At 40.0% G+C, this 20,348-nt stretch overlaps 1 pseudogene across 8 annotated transcripts in view; it reads left to right on the top strand.

Moving 5' to 3' along the window:
- The first annotated feature begins 3,528 nt into the window (after positions 1-3,528).
- LOC147340335 (palmitoyltransferase ZDHHC3 pseudogene) overlaps positions 3,529-20,348 on the top strand; it is a 73,955-nt pseudogene continuing 57,135 nt past the window's right edge. For 6 of the 8 annotated variants that reach the window (XR_015159335.1, XR_015159334.1, XR_015159329.1 and 3 more), the window contains exons 1-2: positions 4,218-4,479; positions 4,593-4,666. The product of XR_015159335.1 is annotated as a palmitoyltransferase ZDHHC3 pseudogene, transcript variant X8 (transcript). Of the gene's footprint in view, positions 4,480-4,592; positions 4,667-13,827; positions 13,912-20,348 lie in introns of all 8 variants that reach the window. The other 2 variants (XR_015159331.1, XR_015159328.1) reach the window with 2 other exon arrangements.

Raw genomic sequence — 20,348 nt, 5'->3', positions numbered from 1 at the left:
GCGACTAACACTTTAACTACTTTTCAAAGGAAGAGAAAAGGAAAATTACTATGTAGCTATGTTCTTGCCTGGAGAATCCCAGAGACGGGGGAGCCTTGTGGGCTGCCGTCTCTGGGGTCGCGCAGAGTCGGACATAACTGATGCGACTTAACAGCAGCAGCAGTGGGGGCAGGGCGGGAACGGTCAGGAGTCGGACGTCTGAAAGACAGGCTTTATCTGGGAGATATCTAAGGAAAGGCCCAATGGCTTTACGTTTTGGATACAGAAAATTTATTCCCACGAACACCACAGAAACCTCCCAGATTCTTTATGAATCATAATAACTTACGCAGAGATCCCAGACATCTGGGTATGTCTTCTGCCATATACCTCCCGAACTTAAGGCACCCCACTCCAGTACTTTGTCTGGAAAATCCCATGGATGGGAGGAGCCTAGTAGGCTGCAGTCCATGGGGTCGCTAAGAGTCGGACACGACTGAGAGACTTCACTTTAACTTTTCACTTTCATGCGTTGGAGAAGGAAATGGAAATCCACTCCAGTATTCTTGCCTGGAGAATCCCAGGGACGGGGGAGCCTGGTGGCTGCCGTCTATGGGGTCACACAGAGTTGGACACTACTGAAGTGACTTAGCAGCAACAGCAGCTCTTATTTTGGGGAAGGCTTCAGAAGGTTTGATTTGTGTTTTACATCATGCCCTCTGCTGGCTAGCAGGAGCATTGATTTGAGGGAGGGAGAGCAGTGAGGAAGTTGATGCTATACCTAAGGTGAGAATGGCGTGATGGGGAAGGATACGGGAGATTTTTAAAATATTATCTTTTGGAAGTTTTAGATTTACAAAATCATTGCAAAGATAATACAGAGAGTGTCCCTATACCCTACCAGTATACCTTACCAGTTCCCCCTATTGTTAACATCTTACATTTGTACGATATGTCTGTCACAATTAATGAACAAATATCAAAACATTATTAACAAAAGTCCATATTTCCTTAGTTTTCACTAAATTTTCTTTTTCTGTTCCAGGATGCCATCTAGGACACATTACATTTAGTCATCATGTCTCCATAGGCTCCTCTTGGCTGTGACAGTTTCTCAGATTTTTCTCATTTTTGATGACTTGGAGTCATCAACATTTGAGGAATACTAGTCAGGTATTTTGCAGGATGTCCCTCAATTGGGATTTGTCTAGTATTTTCCTCATGATTAGACAGGAGTTATGGGTTTGGGAAAGGAGGATCATAGAAATAAAGTACCAGTCTCTTTGTATCATATCAAAGGTACATGCTATCAATATGTGTTATCACTGTTGATGTTAACTTGACCACCTGGCTGAGGTAGTGTATGTCAGGTTTTTCCACTGTAAAGTCATTCCATTCCCCCACCTTCCATACTGTATTCTCTGGAAGGAAGCCACTAAGCATAGCCCGTGCTTAGGGAGTGGGGAGTTATCCTCCAACTTCTTGATGGGGAAGTATCTACATAAATTAATTGGAATTCTCCTGCACAAAAAATGTGTGTATTCTATGAGTGCTTTTAAGATGCTAGAATCAACAGGCTCTAAGTATAGAAAAAGAGGGGTTGAGAGAAGTCAGAGATGACTGCCAGGTTGCTGTGGGACCTCCTGTGAAATGGTTAGAATACTAGATCTTGGATATACTCCAGATTGTGATAAATGTTTTGGGGAAAGCATGGAAGCTTGGATGCCTCTGGTTCTAACCTGGGACCACACTATCAGAAGTGGGTAGAGGAGACTCTGGCCCAGAAAGGGGAACATCTTGCCCCAGGGCCAAAGCTGAGAATACAGGATGCTGAGTCAAGGCATCTTGGGCAAAGGAAAGAAACACCTATGTGCAGTATCTGGAGTCAGTCCTAATGAGCATGTGATGAAGTGGAGGGGAGGGGAAAGCAGCAGGGGCAAAGGACCTGGAGAAAGATAGCCTGGGTATCCTTGCCTGAGTCTACTCTGGCACACAATGTGACTCCCTCACCCTCTCTAGAGGGTCTCAGTTTTCCCATCTACAGACAGACTAATTGTGCTGGGGGATCAGCCCAGGAGAAGCAACCAGCCTAAGATCCCAAATGGAGTCTAGTCTTAAAGCAAACCTCTGAAGTTTGCCAAATTAAATTCCTAGCCTCTCATCCTGGCTCCTCTTTACTCACCCTGTCAGAAACGGCCTCTGACTTCAGAGACACTGTTAGGACCCAATTATTGGTCCTAATTATGTTAATTAGTATATTAATTCTAATAGTATATTAATATACTGTAGTATATTAGTATTACTATAATATATTAATTCTATTAATATACTATTAATTATTAATATATTAGTATATTAATTCTAATATACTTGGCCAGGATGCTCATGTCCTGGACTGAGGCATGGGAGAAGAAAATGTTCTTTGTCTAGGGTGACATCTTTTCCCTATGCCCTCACTCCTCAGTGTGTGGTGTGGCTTCAGTTCTGCCCAGTCTGGTCCTCCAAAAGGGAGGACTGTTCTAGAAGCCCTTAAGGTCACATCCAACTCCAGAATATAGTCTTTGCTGAAGACCAATGAAGACAGGTCCATCTGCTGGGACCCCAAACAGAAACCAGGAGGAGAGTGAGGAACTGTAGATCCAATGTGCCCCAGTGCTTGTTCCCATGCTGAAGCTACTTGTCTTTATATCCATCACAACTCACCCTACTCCCCTGAAGCCTGGAGCAACTTCCTGAGGGTGAGGTTCCCAGGACTTCCTAGGACCAGACCTTTAAAGTGCCACCCACTTCTGTGACTAAAAGTAGATTGGCAGGGACAAAACTAAATTCAGGAAACTAGATCCCTCCTTCTTTGGTGACCAAAAAGGCCATCAGTGGCTCCTGTGGTTGGGAATGTGGAGGATGGTTAGGGAAGCATCCTATTTTTCATTCCATAAACATTTATTGAGCACATGCTGTGTGCCTGATAGAAACTCAGTGATAAGAATACAGCAAGGGAACATGAATAGACCAAGTTTTTGTCCCCCTGGAGCACAAAGTTGAAACAAGTGTTCATAACCATTTTTGGGTGCTATGGATCTGCTTGGTGATCTGGTGAAGCCTATGCATCTTTTCTCAGAAAACAATATCTTTTGAATGCATAAAATAAAATAATTAGAGCCATAAAATATTGAGTATATTTAAATATTGTTATTAAAATATGGAAAAACAAATATGTGTTTTTGCTCATTAACCCATTCAATCACAAGATCTAATGGACAGTCTAATGACAAATATGCTTTTGAGATAGAGATGAGATTATATACTTCAAGAAATGTGCAACATGTATAATATGACATGAAAATCTCTGTGATTTCTATTAGTGATGGAGTCACAGGTACTATTACTACTATGGTGAGTTACATTCTTTGCTGAAAAGATGCTAAATTTCAATTACAGGAGAGTGGAAAAAAAAATTTTTCCCCCATCCAAATTTAGGAACCACTCTAAATCCTGTCCCAGCTGGACTGGAGTGAGGTTTGTGAACCCAAATTAAGAAACCCTAATAATAGGAAGGGCCTTCCTGTATCTCCTTCCTTCTTAAACCCTTTTCGTCTGGAGGACAGAAGCCGGGGGTTTTACTCTGGGTCGTACTGCTGTGTGACCTTAAGTCAATCAGTTTGCCTCTGTGAGCCAAAGTTCCCTAAATCTGAAACAACGGCAAAGGCAAGAATTGGGACGGGAGACCTTAATTATTTATGCTCCAGGCAACTAATTTATGTTCTCTCATTGAATCGCCTATTGAATGGATGGCATTTTCAGGTAAGATTTTAAAAATTATCTTCCCATTTCACAGATGGTTAAGCTGAGGCTCTGAATGAGGTTGTCTCTTGACCAATGTCTTAATCAGCAAGTAGCGGGGGCTGGTGGATGACTGGCCAGACGCCTATAATCACCTTATCCTCCAGGGATAAAACTGGGAACTACTTTCACTTTGAGCGAGAAAAACCTGGCTCAGAAATGCCTGCAGGTTAGCGGAGCGGTGGTTTACGGAGAATAAAACGTCAAGAAGCTGCGTATCTCAGATTTCCAGTGACTCGCGCCAGGCCTCACTTTGGGCTTCGCGCCTGCGTGCTCCCAACCAACCGCCCAAAGATGTGTCGAACCGACTGGCAAAGAGCGATGACGATCGTACTCCTGGCCAATCCTATTAAAGAATGGGCTTGTCTCATAAACCAATCAAAGACCCCCAGAGGGGCGGGTTTTCTTGGGCTTGGATCCTAGCTGGGGGTGGGGGGCGGTAAAAATAAAGTGTTTCCACCTCCAGCCAATCCCAGGGAAGACAGGACGGCACTCCTCCAATAGGATCCTGGAGCCGTCGGTAGCAGTGGCGGCCTGAGACCACCCCTAGCGCTCTGGCAGGCGGGAGGGACGCATCCGGTGCATTCGCGAGATCCAGTTGCCGGCACCTGGAATCTGCTTGCGCGAGGCAGTGGCGGCACCGACGGCCCGAGGTTCCCGGTGAGACTCTGTAAAGACTGGGGGTAGGGGACGCGGGGGGAAAGATGCCCAGCCGGAGCGCGTGAGAGGTTGGACCTGGGCGAGCTTTTATCCCGGCGGCCTCTCAACCCTAGGTCACCAGGTTGCGGAGGATCGTGCGGGTAGCAAAAGGAAGGCGAGTGCTCCTGCGGCCCCAGACAGCAACCAGGTGAGTACCCTGCGGAGCCCACCCCCATGCCCGCCCTCCGCGCTCCCCTCATTTCTGTCTCTTGGTAAACGGTGTACTTTGCAGGTCTGCAGCTCACGTGATTGTCTGCTTGCTTGTCTGAAAGTCTCCGTCTCTCTCTGCCCACTCCACTCCCCCTTCCTCTGTATCTATCCCCACCTTTCTGTCTGCCTTTACCTTTCTGTCTGGCTCCCTCTCTGAGACATAGGAGACCACTCAGACCTACAAGGCTGAATCCTGATCCAGCCAGTAAAAACTAGCTGTAAAACCTCGAGCCCCATCCAGCTGGGCCTCAGTTTTCTCATCTGTCAAATGGGAGTCTAATATTCTCCTGAGACAATACATGTGCCTCACTTTGCCCTGCTACTGGCCCCTAGAAAAGTGTCAATAAATAATAACTGTTATGATTGAAAAGAATATAGTCTCTCTTGGCCTTTGCCTTTATTTTTTCCTGTCTCTGACCCTCCCCCCACCCCAATTGGTTCTTCTTTGTGAATGTTTCTTTCTCTGTTATTGCTTTTCCTCTTTCTGCCTCTTTCCCATCCCGAAGCAGGTTAGAGGTACATTGTTTATAGCAATGAGCTTGGCCTAAGAGTGCCTATCAGCTTAGTCTGGGGCACTTGTCTGTTCTGTGGGTAAAAAAAACGGAGCCTGGCCTTAGGCTGCTTCTGGCCTCATTGAGGAGACAACCCTCTTTGTTCCCCAGCTACTGTGTTAAACACGTGAGACCTACCCCCGTAGGGTGGGGAGCAGCTTAGATGAAAAAGTGAATCAGGTTCCTATCCTGTATCATGTTGGTTACTACAAGAAAACCAGAGACCAGGGGTCTTCTCATTACAGCCCCAGAGTTGACCAGGTGTCTGGAACTCACCTTCCGTCATCAGCAAAATCCCCTTCACTCTCACCCTAGTGTCTGAATAGTCCTGTTGGTTTTTTTGCCTTGCCTTAGTGGTTCGCATACCTTTTGGACATAGCACTCCATTTTTATAATGTACATTTTGAAATATCTCCTTCACTGTTCTGAACTGAAGTGCATAGATAATAGAATCTGTCTACACACATAATTCCCCTCAAAACCAATATAGTGTCCTAATTGGATATAAGGGAGAAGTAAAGGAAAAATAATGTATAATAAAGCAATATATATTTCGTTATCTTTTTTTCTTTTAAAATATATATTTCAATATGTAAAGGCTGGGATATAATTCCACCAGAAGACATAATGGAGTGGTCTTGAACATAATGGAGTGGTCTTGAACATATAATCCTTGTACCTGGGAGTGTGACAGCTACACTGTGACTCAGAAACCATGGATAGGGTGATGTGATTTTCCTAGATGATGAGTAGTTCTTCATAAGGTTCTAAACAAAACAAAGTGCAATCTTCCCTCAATTTATATGGTTGTTGAATTACTGGAAAAGTCATTATATATTAAAATCCATGATCTGGCTCCCACAAGCTCTCTGATCTTATCTCCTATGACTCTCCCCACTTACTCCCTCTCTTTCACCCATCCTGACCTCCTCTGGGCTACTTGAACATATTAGGCACACATCCACCTCAGGAGGTTGAACTGGGCCATCCCTTGTACTTAGAATGCGCCCCCCTCCAATATCCACAAAGCTCATGCCCTCACCTCCTTCAGGCCTCTACTCAGATGTCACTTTCTCAATGAGGCCTACCCTGACCTTCATATTTAAAATTTTAGCACTCCCCTAGCATGTACCCTGCTCTGTTTTTTCCATAGTGCTTCTCACCCTCTTACATAACATAATTTACATCTTTATTATGTTTGTTGTTTATTGTCTGACTCTCCCACTCAATTGTAAACTCCAGAAGGGCAGACATGGTTGGTTTGTTTTGTGTCCTGATGTATCCCTATTACCTGAAACAATGCTTGGACATAGTAGTCTCTCAATAAATGTTTATTGAATGAATGAATGAACGAACAGGTTTTTCACCTATGTGATTGTCTGATGGAACATTCTAAAGTTGTATGGGATGCGTTATGATTGTTAGCCATGTGGAGCTGTTTTGTGCATTGCAGAATGCTGAGCATCCTGGTCAGTGCCCACTGAATGTCACAAGTAATCTCCAATTATTGTGACAGTCAAAAATGCTCCCAAAACACCCCTTGCCTGTCTGTTCAGTCCCTCACTGAGAACAACTACTTGAACAGAAATTTGGCTTTTCCCTGAGCACTCTGTTCCCCCAGCAGCACCCTCATACCCCTCTTGCCAGGAGATTAGGACATGAGAGTAGGTGTCCTCACTCTATATGTCCTTTCCAGACATTTTTTCTCCCTCCTCCTTAAGCATTCTATTTTTTTTAGAATTAAAACCTTCTTATTTTTAAATAATTTCAGACTTTTTAAAAGTTATAAAAACAATACAAAGAATCCCCATATATCCTTCACTTAGATTCCCCAAATGTTAAGAAATTATATAACTACATTTCAATTATCAAAATTAGGAAATGAACAATGGTACAATACTCTTAATGAAAGTATAGAACCTATTTGAATTTCATCATTTTTTCCACTACTATAATTTTTCTATTCTAGGGTCAGATTCAGGATTCCACATTGTGTTTAGCTGTCATATCACCTTAGGCACTTTTTTTTAGATAAGCAACAAAAATTTATTGTATAACATGGGATTATACCCAATATCTTCTCATAACCTATAGCGGAATATAATTTGCAAAAAAAAAAAAATACATAAAACAAAAACAGAAAATCGAATCCCTATGCTATACACCTTAAACTAACACAATATTGTAAATCAACTATACATTTTTTTAAAATTTCAGTTTACAAACCTGTAGAGAAGGAAAGCCCAACATATATATTGCACATTTCTATGAATATAGTTTGTCCATGAGAATACATGAAAATTTTTATTATATAGCATGTGTCAATGCAATTATTTCTTCAATCAAACATGTACTTATTTAGGTTATCTCCAATAATACATCATTATGTACTTTTTTCTTTTTTAAATTATGAAAGTATGATAACACATTTACAGGAGACTTGAAAAATACAGAGCAAATTTACATATAGTTCCACTATATAGTAAGTACAATTACTTTAAGTAGATAAATTAATATTTTTAGTTGGAGTTTCAATATCAAACTCTCAAAAATTAATGGAATGAATAAACAGAAAAGTATAAGGATATAGTAGACCTGAAAAGTACTATGAACCAATTCAACATAATTAAGATTTATACAATTTTCACACAACAGCAGGATACAAATTCTACTCAAGTTCCCATAGACTAAACCAGGAGACACTGGAACATATATAACCTGGGGATTGAACCTGGGTCTCCTGCATTGCAGGCAGATTCTTTACCAACTGAGTGACACTGGAACATATCCAGGGACAGAAAACAAGGTGCAAAAACTTCATGGTCTGAAAGTATTGAAATCATGTAAAGTCTGTTCTCTTATCACTGTGGAATTATGTTAGAAATCAATATCAAAAGATATTCAAAAATAACCCACATATTTTCAACCCACATATTTTCAAGTGCAATGTGACATTTACCAAGAGAGACCTTTGACTTAGCTGTTGGAAACCTCAGTAAAGTTAAAACACTGAAAAAACAGAGGGTGATTGCAGAGAAGAAAGTATTTAAATGAGAAGCTAATATCAAAGATTCTTTAAAAAAACATATATTTGGAAATTAAATGTCTACTTTTAAATTATGAGTGTATCTAATAAGCCATAACAAGAAAAATTAGAAAATATAAAAATAAAAATGAAAAGAGAATTTATCAGAATTTGTTGTATGCAGCTGAAGCTGCTCAATGCAACTAAATACTATATAGAATCTTGACTAAGGTATGAAAACAAATAATGGACACTAACATAAAATTTTGTGAAATTTGAATAAAATCTATAATACTGTATCATATGTTAATTTACTGGATTTTTTTTTTACAACATAGTATTTTTTTATATTCTCAGAATTGGATTAGAAATTTCAGGCCTCATTCAACTTTTTTTTAAAAAAAAATCACTAAGGTAATAAGCTTTCTAGACTTTTAGCAGTAATACTAGATGCCAGAATAAATGGAACAATATCAAAGTTTTGAGTGAATATAAATTAAAAATCTAGCATTCTATTCATACTTAGTCAAACAAGTGGAATCAAAATGTCATGATTTCTTTGGCTATGCAAAAAGTTGTAAGTTTTCTAAAATATATATATTACACATACTACATTGTATTATACATACTATATACAAAAGCTTTTCTACACTTATAAAGGCTTGAGAAAGAACAACAAAAAACGAGACTGAGAAACTGGAAAAACAAACTAAATGAAATACGAGCACTGGATATGAAATAGAAAAAGTGAAACAAGCTAGATAAAAGTAAAGATCATCATATAGTCCAATAGTTTGTAAACATGTTTGCTTATTAGAAACACATCTGGAGTTAAGCTTTGGAGAAAAAAGCAAAACCTCAGCATTTGTGTTTTTCATACAATTCCAGGATAATTCTGATATGCATTTGGATTTTAAAAATTGATTGCAGGTTTTTCTATTAAATGGTAGTTTTATGATATAGAATTCTATTATTTCTGTTGACCAATCATGATACAATGGTTTTGAATGAATAATAGTTACAGCTTCCCTGGTGGCTCAGACGGTAAAGCGTCTGCCTGCAATGCGGGAGACCTGGGTTCGATTCCTGGGTCGGGAAGATCCCCTGGAGAAGGAAATGGCAATCCACTCCAGCACTTTTGCCTGGAAAATCCCATGGACGGAGGAGCCTGATAGGCTACAGTCCATGGGGTCGCAAACAGTCGGACACAACTAAGTGACTTCACTTTCATGATACAATGGTTTTAAATGAATAATAGTTATATAATCACAATAGTAAAAGATGTTTATCAGTTTTCACAATCAATGGACAAAAAGTAAAAGATAATTACAATTGCTAGCCATAATGGGAACATGATAAACCTAACAATATAAAATATCACATACAATTTGGGGGATTAAGTAGAAGGATGTGGTAAGTGGAAGTGCATATGTGCACATGTGTTTTCATCCACCCAGCCAGCCTGTGTCTTTTGTTTGGTGCATTTATTCTTTTCTTCTTTTTTTTTTTGTTTGGTGCATTTAATCCATTTACATTTAAGGAAATTGTTGATATGTATGATCCTATTACCATTTTCTTTTTTTTTTTTTTTTTTTTACCATTTTCATAATTGTTTTGAGTTTGTTTTTTGTGGGTCTTTTCCTACTCTTGTGTTTCCTGCCTGGAGAAGTTCCTTTAGCGTGTGTTATAAAGCTGGTTTGGTGGTGCTGGATTCTCTTAACTTTTACTTATCTGGAAAGCATTTAATTTCTCCATTAAATCTGAACAAAGAGTCTTGCGGGTAGAGTGTTCTTGGTTGTAGTTTCTTCCCTTTTATCACTTTAAATATATCATGCCATTCCATTCTGGCTGGTAGAGTTTCTGTTGAGAAATCAGCTGATAACCTTGAGAGTTCCCTTTTATGTTATTTATTCTTTTTCCCTTGTTGCTTTTAAAATTTTATCTTTGTCTTTAATTTTTGTCCGTTTATTGTGTGTCTCGGTGTTTTCCTCCTTGGGTTTATCCTGCTTGGGACTCTGTGCTTCCTGGACTTGGTTGACTATTTCCTTTCCCGTGTTAGGGACATTTTCAGCTATTATCTCTTCAAATATTTTCCCAGATCCTTTCTTTCTTTTCCTTCTGGACCCCTATAATGAGAATGTTGGTGTATTTAATGTTGTCCTGGAGGTCTCTTAGGCTGTCTTCATTTCTTTTCCTTCTTTTTTCTAGATTGTGTTCTGTGGCCATGACTTCCAGTATTTTGTCCTCCAGGTCATTTATCCATTCTTCTGCCTCAGTTATTCTGCTCTTGATTCCTTCTAGTGTATTATTCATCTGTGTTTGTTCTTTAGTTCCTGTAGATCTTTGGTAAACATTTCTTGCATCTTTTCCATCATTATTCTGAATTCTTTATCTGGAAGGTGCCTATCTCCAATTCATTTAGTTTTTCTGGGGTTTTATCTCATCCCTTTGACATAAATTTCTGCTTTTTCATCCTGATTAACTTTCTGTGATGTGGTTGGTTTCGTTCCAGCAGCTGTGGGATTATAGTTCTTGCTTCTTCTGTCTGCCTTCTGGTGGATAAGGCTAAGAGGCTTGTATAAGCTTCCTGATGGGAGGGACTGGCAGTGGGAAAACCTGAATCTTGCTCTGGTGGGCAGGGCCATGCTCAGTAAAACTTTAATCCAGTTGTCTACTGATGGGTGGGGCTACGCTTCCTCCCTGTTAGTTGTTTGGCTTGAGGTAACCCAGCCCTGGAGTCTACAAGCTCCATGGGTCTAGGCCAAGGTGCAGGACTACTGCTGCCAGGGCCCGCATCTCTGTGATGAGCCACTGCTGACCCATGCCTCTGCAGGAGACCCTCCCATACGAGCAGGTAGGTCTGGTTCAGTTTCCTGTGGGGTCACTGCTTTTCTTCTTGTGGGTCCTGGTACACGCAAGATTTTGTTTTTGCCCTCCAAGAGTGGAGTCTCTGTTTCTCCCAGTCCTGTGGAAGTCTTATAATCAAATCCTGCTGGCCTTAAAAGTCAGATTCCCTGGAGATTCCTAGTTCCTATGCTGGCTCCCCAGGCTGGGAAGTCTGACCTGTGGCTCAAAACCTCCACAACAGTGGGAGAACATCTTTGGTATTATTTTTCTCTAGTTTGTGGGAGAAATAGATGTGGGCTTTGATTTTATCATGATTGCAACCCTCCTACTGTCTTGTTGCAGCTTCTCCTTTGTCTTTGGAAATGGGGTAACTTTTTTGGTGTGTTCCAGAATCCTTCTTGGGTTTCCCTGGTGGCTCAGTGGTAAAGAATCTGCCTGCAATGCAGGAGACCCAAGTTCAATCCCTGGGTCAAGAAGATCCCCTGGAGAAGTAAATAGAAACCCACTCTAGTATTCTTGCCTGGGAAATCCTATGGACAGACGAGCCTAGTGGACTATAGTCCATGGGGTCGCAAAAAGTAGGATATGACTTAGTGACTGACTAAACAACAGCAAGCATCCTCCTATCGATGTTTGTTCAACAAAATCACAACTAGTTGTGATTTTGGTGCTCTCAGGAGAAAATGAGCGCACATCCTTCTACTTCTCCATCTTGAATGGTACTCTCTCCTTAGACACTTTTAATCTGGTACAGTTCTTTAGTCTTTCTTGGTCTTTCATGCCTTTGATACTTTTGGAGAGTCCTAGGCAGTGATTTTATAAAATTTGGGTTTGTCTGATATTTCCTTGTGATTATATATAATTTTGGCAAGGATGCCACAGAAGAGATGTGCCTTCAGTGCTTTGTATCAGGAGGCACATGATGTCAGTTTATCAATACTGGTTTTGTTCACATTGACTTTGTTAAAGTTGATGTCTCCAGGTTTCTCCATTGTACTCTTTTTTTCCTTTGTAATTAATGAGTAATTTATGGAGAGTTACATTAAGATTATATGAGTATCAACCACTTTGTTTTAAATCTCAGGTCATCAAACTATACCATCACCTGTCTGTCTGTTATAGTCAGGTACAGACATACACACGTATCTGCCTCATGCCTCATGCCCCATTCCTAGAAAAATTTAGCTACACTGTTACTGTCTGTAACACTACTCCAGTCCTACTTCTTGGTGACTTTAATATCCTCACAGATGACCCTTCCAATGTTCTTGTCTCAGTTCTGTAGTCTGTTTTTCTATGGTATTCTTGCCTTCAGCCACACCTCAGGCGTGCACCCTGATAGTCTTCCCCGTCTTATCAGTTACCTGTGACTGCATCACCTCCATAATCTGTTTCAGGTATCCTGCTCTCCAACCAGTAATTATCGTTCTAGCTCACTCCTTCCGGCACCCCAGTTCCAACAGCCCTTCAATGCCACTGGGATTGAACGTTTTCTCTGCCCTTTACTTTCTCCGGGTTCCCATGTCCTTCCTTTAATCAGCTTAGATTCCGTGGTCCATCAAAATAATCATCCCCTTGCATACATTGTCACTTTCCTTGCTGCCTGTCACTATAGCATACTTATCAGGCAAAACACCAGCCCTGCTTAAATCCAACTCTGCCAGCTCCACTGTACTTCCCTAGACCATTCACTGTCCTACCCTTCTAGATGACTATTTCATGCCTTCTCTCTCCTCAAATCTCCAACACCTCCTCTCCCATCCTAGGCTCAGGCTGCCCACTTGATTGAAAATTTTAAACCATCAGAAGAAAACCTCCACAGATTCCCATTACTACAGCCAAATACCAAACAGCTTCTGTACTCACATACTCTGCCTTGTTTTTGTTATTATGGAAAAATTGTCCATACTGTCATCAAAATCCTGTTCTTCCAGTTTGACACTAGATCCTATCCTCTTACCTACATGAGGATATTGCTTCAGCAATTTCTCCCTCTCTCCTGCCTCAATTTCCCCCTCTCTACAAGATTATTCCCACTAGCACACAGACATCCTGTTATTGCTTCCATCTCTTTGTTACAGCTTTATTGAGATATATTTCACATACCATAAAACTCACCCTTTTAAAGGGTACTATTCGGTGGTCTTTAGTATATTCACAGCATTGTTTAGCCATCACCGCAATCAATTTTAGAACATTTTTATTCCCTCCAAAAAGAAGCTTCATACTCATTAGCAGTTACTCCCCACGACTCCCCCTCCCCCCAACCCTAGGCAGCCACTAATCTACTTTCTGTTTCTATTGATTTGTCTCGTCTAGACATCTCATATAAATGGGATCATACAGTATATTGGCCCTTGTGAGTGGCTTCTTTCACTTAGAATATGTTTTCTTTTCTCGGGTAGATGCCCAGGAGTGGGACTGCTTGGTCATATGGCAGCTCTGTGTTTAACTTTTTGAGAGACTGTCAAAACTGTTCACAAAAGTGGCTGCACTAGACTTCCCTGGTAGTCCAGTGGTCAAAACGCTGTTATTCCACTGAAAGGGGCATGAGTCCTGTCCCTGGTCAGGAAACTAAGATCCTACATGCCTTGAGGCAATGTTTAAGGGTTTAAGGGTTCAATTTCTTCATATCCTCAACACTTTTTATTTTATTGTCTGTCTTTTTTATTATAGCCATCCTAATGAGTATGATGGAGAAGGCAATGGCACCCCACTCCAGTACTCTTGCCTGGAAAATCCCATGGATGGAGGAGCCTGGTAGGCTGCAGTCCATGGTCGCTAAGAGTCGGACACGACTGAGCGACTTTACTTTCACTTTTCACTTTCATGCATTGGAGAAGGAAATGGCAACCCACTCCAGTGTTCTTGCCTGGAGAATCCCAGGGACGGGGGAGCCTGGTGGGCTGCCGTCTATGGGGTTGCACAGAGTCGGACACGACTGAAGCGACTTAGTAGCTTAGCAGCAATGAGTATGAAGTGGTGTCTCATTGTGGTTTTTATTTACATTTCCCTAATAATTAATGCTGTTGAACATCTTTTCGTGTGTTTATTGACTATTTGTAAATTGACTATTTGTACATCGTTTTTGGAGAAATGTCTACTTAAATCATTAGCCCTTTTAAAATTAGATGATTTATCTTTTTATTGTTGGATTGTAAGACTTCTTTATATATTTTAAATATGTCTCTTGTCAGATACATGAATTGCAAATCTTTCCTCCCATTCTGTGGGCTATTTTTTCACTTTCTTGGTGGTGTCCTTTGATTGACAAAAGCTTTTAATTTTGATGAAGTTCAGTTTATCTGGTTTTTTCTTTTCTTACTTGAGCTTTTTGTGTTGTATACAAGAAATCATTCCTTAAACCAAGGTCACAAAGATTTATTCCTTTGTTTTCTTCTAGGAATTGCATGGTTTTAGCTCTTAAATTTAAGCCAGTGATCCATTTTGAATTAAGTTTTGTGCTTGCTGTGAGGTAGGAGTCCAAATGTCGTTCTTCTACTTGTGGACATCTAGTTGTCCCAGCACCTGTTGTTGAAAAGAGTATTCTTTCCCTCATTGGATTGTCTTGACGACCTTGGGAAAAATCAGTTGCCCATAAATCATAAATGCAAAGGTTAATTTTTGAACTCTCAATTCTATTCCATTGAATTACATGTTTGTCACTATGCCAGACCACACTGTTTTGATTAAATTAGCTATGTAGTCAATTTTTAAATCAGGAAATGGGAGTCCTCCAACTTTGTTCTTCTTTTTCAAGATTGTTTTGGTGAAGTCCTTTGCATTTCCATATGAATTTTAGAATCATCTTGTCAATTCCTGGAGAGAATCAGCTAAAATTTTTATAGAGATTGTGTTGAATCTGTATATTAATTGGGGAAGTATTGCCATTTAACAATATTAAGTCATCCAGTCCATGCCTTCTTTCTTTCAAAAGTGTTTTGTATTTTCAGTGTGCAAGTCTTGCACTTATTTTGTTAAACTTATCCTAGATATTTTATTCTTTTTGCTACTATTATAAATGGGGTTGTTTTCTTACTTTCACTTGCTGATTGTTTAGTGCTAGTGTGTAAAATACAATTGATTTGTTTATTGATTTCTATCTAGTCACATTTCTGAACTTGTTTATTAGTTCAAATAGTTTTTTTTTTTTTTTTTTACTGGATTCCTTAGGAGTTTCTGTGTATAAGATCATGTCATCTACAAATAGAGGTAGTTTTACTTTTATTTTCCCATCTGGTTGCCTTGTATTTATTTTTTCTTGACCAATTACCCTGGCTAGAGTTATAGTATTGACTAGAAACAACAAGAGCAGACATCCTTATCTTATTCCTGATCTTAGGGGGAAAGTACTGAGTATTTCTCCAATAAGCGTGTTGTTAGCAGTTGAGGAAACTCTCTTCTACTCCTAGTTCCCTAAGTTGTTTTTTTTTTTTTTTTTTTTTTGCAAGAAATGGATGTTCAGTTCAGTTCAGTCGCTCAGTCGTGTCTGACTCTTTGTGACCCCATGAACCACAACACGCCAGGCCTCCCTGTCCAACACCAACTCCCAGAGCCTACCTGAACTCATGTCCATTGAGTTGGTGATGCCATCCAACCGTCTCATCCTCTGTCATCCCTTTCTCCTCCTGCCCTCAATCTTTCCCAGCAACAGGGTCTTTTCAAATGAGTCAGCTCTTCGCATCAGGTGGCCAAAGTATTGGAGTTTCAGCTTCAACATCAAACCTTCCAATGAACACCCAGGACTGATCTCCTTTAGAATGGACTGGTTGGATCTCCTTGCAGTCCAAGGGACTCTCAAGAGTCTTTTCCAACACCACAGTTTAAAAGCATCAATTCTTCGGTGCTCAGCTTTCTTTATAGTCCAACTCTCACATCCATACATGACCACTAGAAGAACCATAGCCTTGACTAGATGGACCTTTGTTGGCAAAGTAATGTCTCTGCTTTTTAATATGCTGTCTAGGTTGGTCATAACTTTCCTTCCAAGGAGTAAGTGTCTTTTAATTTCATGGCTGCAATCACCATCTGCAGTGATTTTGGAGCCCCCAAAAATAAAGTCTGACACTGTTTCCACTGTTTCCCCATCTATTTCCCATGAAGTGATGGCACCGGATGCCATGATCTTAGTTTTCTGAATGTTGAGCTTTAAGCCAACTTTTTCACTCTCCTCTTTCACTTTCATCAAGAGGCTCTTTAATTCTTCTTCACTTTCTGCCATAAGGGTGGTGTCATCTGCATATCTGAGCTTATTGATATTTCTCCGGGCAGTCTTGATTCCAGCTTGTGCTTCCTCCAGCCCAGCGTTTCTCATGATGTATTCTGCATAGAAGTTAAATAAGCAGGGTGACGATATACAGCCTTGACGTACTCCTTTTCCTATTTGGAACCAGTCTGTTGTTCCATGTCCAGTTCTAACTGTTGCTTCCTGACCTGAATACAAGTTTCTCAAGAGGCAGGTCAGGTGGTCTGGTATTCCCATCTCTTTGAGAATTTTCCACAGTTTATTGTGATCCACACAGTCAAAGGCTTTGGCATAGTCAATAAAGCAGAAATAGATGTTTTTCTGGAACTCTCTTGCTTTTTCGAATATCCATTGGATGTTGACAATTTGATCTCTGGTTCCTCTGCCTTTTCTAAAACCAGCTTGAACATCTGGAAGTTCACAGTTCACGTATTGCTGAAGCCTGGCTTGGAGAACTTTGAGCATTACTTTACTAGCATGTGAGATGAGTGCAATTGTGCAGTAGTTTGAGCATTCTTTGGCATTGCGTTTCTTTGGGATTGGAATGAAAACTGACCTTTTCCAGTCCTGTGGCCACTGCTGAGTCTTCCAAATTTGCTGGCACATTGAGTGCAGCACTTTCACAGCATCATCTTTTAGGATTTGAAATAGCTCAACTGGAATTCCATCACCTCCACTAGCTTTGTTCGTAGTGATGCTTCCTAAGGCCCGCTTGACTTCACATTCCAGGATGTCTGGCTCTAGGTGAGTGATCACACCATCGCAATTAACTGGGTCATGAAGATCTTTTTTGTACAGTTCTTCTGTATTCTTGCCTACTCTTCTTAATATCTTCTGCTTCTGTTAGGTCCATACCATTTCTGTCCTTTATCGAGCCCATCTTTGCATGAAATGTTCCCTTGGTATCTCTTAATTTTCTTGAAGAGATCTCTAGTCTTTCCCATTCTATTGTTTTCCTCTATTTCTTTGCATTGATAGCTGAGAAAGGCTTTCTTATTTCTCCTTGCTATTCTTTGGAACTCTGCATTAAAATGGGTATATCTTTCCTTTTCTCCTTTGCTTTTTGCTTCTCTTCTTTTCACAGCTATTTGTAAGGCCTCCTCAGACAGCCATTTTGCTTTTTGCATTCCTTTTCCCTGGGGATGGTCTTGATCCCTGTCTCCTGTACAATGTCACAAACCTCCATCCATAGTTCATCAGGCACTCTATCTATCAGATCTAGGCCCTTAAATCTATTTGTCACATCCACTGTATAATCATAAGGGATTTGATTTAGATCATACCTGAATGGTCTAGTGGTTTTCCCCACTTTCTTCAAGTCTGAATTTGGCAATAAAGGAGTTCATGATCTGAGCCACAGTCAGCTCCTGGTCTTGTTTTTGCTGACTGTATAGATTTTCTCCATCTTTGGCTGCAAAGAATATAATCAGTCTGATTTCAGTGTGCCCATCTGGTGATGTCCATGTGTAGAGTCTTCTCTTGTGTTGTTGGAACAGGGTGTTTGCTATGACCAGTGCGTTCTCTTGGCAGAACTCTATTAGTCTTTGCCCTGCTTCATTCCGTATTCCAAGGCCAAATTTGCCTGTTACTCCAGGTGTTTCCTGACTTCCTCCTTTTGCATTCCAGTCCCCTATAACGAAAAGGACATCTTTTTTTGGGTGTTAGTTCTAAAAGGTCTTGTATGTCTTCATACAACCGTTCAACTTCAGCTTCTTCAGCATTATTGGTCGGAGCATAGACTTGGATTGCCGTGATATTGAATGGTTTGCCTAGGAAATGAACAGAGATCATTCTGTAAATGATCCAAATGGATGTTGGATTTTGTCAAATGCTTTTTCTGCATCTACTGAGATGTTCCTGTGGAGTTTATGTTTGTCCTACTAACATGTTACATTACATTGATTAATTTTCAGGTAGTAAACTTAACTTTGCATTCCTGAAATAAATCCTAATTGGTCATTTTATTTAACACTTTTTATATGTAACTGAACTTGGTTTGGTAGTGTTTGGTTGAGGATTTTTACATCTGTATTCATAAGGGATATTGGTCTGTAATTTTCTTGTTTTTGTTTGATTTTGGTGTCAGGATAATACAGGTTGTATAAAACGAATTGGGAAGTGTTTCCTCCTGTTTTTTAGAAGAGTTTGTGAAGGATTGATACTTGCTTTGTGTATGTCTTATGTCTTTTCTGTTCCCTTGTTCTTCAGTGCCTCTCTTCTTATGTATCTAGTAGACATTTTCTATTATAAATTTTTAATTTCCTTGTTAACTATTTATTTTTGAGTTAAGTTCTTAGTTGTTGCCCTGAGGATTACGTCTTAACTTGAAACAATCTACTTTGGGTTAATTCTAACTTAATTTCATTAGTATGTAAAAGCTTTGCTCTAGTTTACCTCTCGGAGAAGGCAGTGGCATCCCACTCCAGTACTCTTGCCTGGAAAATCCCATGGACAGAGAGCCTGGTAGAGTCGGACACGACTCAGTGACTTCACTTTCACTTTTCACTTTCATGCATTGGAGAAGGAAATGGCAACCCACTCCAGTGTTCCTGCCTGGAGAATCCCAGGGACGGGGGAGCCTGGTGGGCTGCCGTCTATGGGGTCACACAGAGTCGGACACGACTGAAGTGACTTAGCAGCAGCAGCAGTGTACCTCTGTTTCCTCTTCCCTCCTTCATAGTATCATTATCGTACAAATTACCTCTTTATACACTATAAGCCTGCCAACACAGTTTTATTATTATTGGTCTATGTAGTTGTCTTTGTCTTTTGTAGTTGTCTTTTAAAACAGATAGGAAAATAAAAGTGTTACAAACAAAAATACTTTCTGTCATAATACCTGTGTAGTTACCTTCAAATTAACATTTAGTGTGCTTTCATTTCAGCTTTAAATTAGTATTTCTTGTAGGATAAGTCTACTAGTAACAAATTCTTTCAGTTTTTGTTTATAACTTTTTTTCATGTTTGATGGACAGTTTAGCTAGATAAAGAATTCTCCATCTGTTTCTTTCAACATTTTGAAGATGTCATTATACTGTCTTCTGGCCTCCATGGTTGCTAATGATAAATCAGCTATTAATCTTATTGAGTATCCCTTATATACATTAAGTCATTTTTCTCTTGCTACATTCAAGATTCTCTTGTCTTTGACTTTCATCAGTTTCTGTATGTGTCTAAGTGTGGATCTCTTCAAGTTTATTCTACTTGAGCTTCTTGAACATATAGATTGATATCTTTCAAATTTGTGATGTTTTGGCCCCTTTCTCATCCTCTTTTCCTTCCAAGACTCCCACTATGTGTATGCTGGTACACTTGATGGTGTCCCACGGGTGTGTGACGTTGTTTCTTTTTTTTCCATTCTTTTTTCTTTCTGCTTTTCAAAAATGGATAATCTCTATTTGACCTATCAGTTATCCTTTCCCTCTTCTGCCAGCTCAATGTATTGTTGAGCCCCTCTAAGTGAAATTTTTATTTCAGTTACTGTACCTTTCAACTCCAGACTTTTTTTCTTTTAAAAAAAATTATTTATGTATATTTTTTTTTTTGGCTGTGCTGGATCTTCGTTGCTGTGTGTGGGTGTTCTCTAGCAGCAAGTGGGGGCTACTCTTTGCTTTCTCTAGTTGCAGTACACGGGCTTCTCGTTGCAGTGGTTTTTCTTGTTTCAGGGAACTGGCTCTAGAACACAGGCTCAGCAGTTTGTAGCAAATGGGCCTAGTTGCCACGTGGCATGTGGGATCTTCCCGGACTAGGGATCTAACTGTGTCTCATGAATTGGCAGGAAGATTCTTTACACTGAAGTCACCAGGGAAGCTCCTCAAGTCCAGATTTTCTATTTGATTTTTTAAATGATTTCTATCTCTTTATTGATATTCTCTATTTGGTGAGACAGTCTTCTCACACTTTCCTTCTTTAGATATGGTTTCCTTTAGTTCTTCAAAAAATATTTATAATA

This window comes from Bos grunniens, chromosome X (assembly GCF_055505025.1).
Source record: "Bos grunniens cultivar Pamir isolate PY7600 chromosome X, Bosgru_T2T1.0, whole genome shotgun sequence".
Taxonomy (NCBI): domain Eukaryota; kingdom Metazoa; phylum Chordata; class Mammalia; order Artiodactyla; family Bovidae; genus Bos; species Bos grunniens.
This window is presented reverse-complemented; position numbering and strand designations above follow the sequence as displayed.